Genomic DNA, 1,000 nt, shown 5'->3' with positions numbered 1-1,000 from the left:
TAATAAATCAAGATCATCCCAGGGGCCGTAAAAAACCTTCTCGCGGGCCGGATGTGGCCCGCGGGCCTTGACTCTGACATATGTGCTTTAGACTATTGATGGAGATGGACAGTGTTGTTGTTGTTGAGGATGTTCTTTATCTGGGTGCGTCTCAAATGGCACTCTATGGGCCCTGATCAACAGTAGTGCACTATAAAGGGAATAGGGTACCATTTGGGACTCTATGTTCTGGTGGAGAGATACTGTATAGTTTACTGGTCTGAATGGATTCAGTACAGTAGGACATTCTCTATGTTCTGGTGGAGAGATACTGTATAGTTTACTGGTCTGAACGGATTCAGTACAGTAGGACATATCTCTATGTTCTGGTGGAGAGATACTGTATAGTTTACTGGTCTGAATGGATTCAGTACAGTAGGACAGCGTGGATACATTTTCTCTTGACTGCTCACAGTCTCCGTAAACGTATAGAGCAGGGATCAAATCAAATCAAATGTATTCATAAAGCCCTTTTTTACATCAGCAGATGTCACAAAGTGCTATACAGAAACCCAGCCTAAAACCCCAAACAGTAAGCATTGCAGATATAGAAGCACGGTGGCTCGGAATAACTCCCTAGAAAAGCAGGAACCTAGGAAGAAACCTAGAACCTAGAACCCAAATGTTTTTGGTTTTTAGAGGTGCGACTGATTCTAGGTTATTACGCAAGTTTAAATTTAGATCCTCGGTTAGGTGGTTAACTGATTTTTGTACTCCGATATCCTTGGGTAGGTGGAGGGAGTCTGGAAGGGCATCTAGGAATCTTTGGGTTGTCGGAGAATTTATAGTGCGGCTTTTAATAATCCTTGGTTGGGGTCTGAGCAGATTATTTTTTGCGATTGCAAACATAATTAGATAGTGGTCAGATACATTTAAGTCATTTAGCAGACGCTCTTATCCAGAGCGACTTACAAATTGGTGCATTCACCTTATGACATCCAGTGGAACAGCCACTTTACAA

The 1,000-nt window shown here is 42.4% G+C and overlaps 1 protein-coding gene across 1 annotated transcript in view; it reads left to right on the top strand.

Moving 5' to 3' along the window:
- The window catches only part of cplx2b (complexin 2b), a 67,398-nt gene that overhangs the window by 23,531 nt on the left and 42,867 nt on the right, over nt 1-1,000 (top strand). The window lies entirely within an intron of this gene.

The sequence above is a fragment of the Salvelinus sp. IW2-2015 genome, linkage group LG8 (assembly GCF_002910315.2).
Source record: "Salvelinus sp. IW2-2015 linkage group LG8, ASM291031v2, whole genome shotgun sequence".
In the NCBI taxonomy this organism is placed as follows: domain Eukaryota; kingdom Metazoa; phylum Chordata; class Actinopteri; order Salmoniformes; family Salmonidae; genus Salvelinus; species Salvelinus sp. IW2-2015.
Note: the sequence above shows the minus strand (reverse complement) of the source record. Positions and strands in the feature narration are given on the sequence as shown.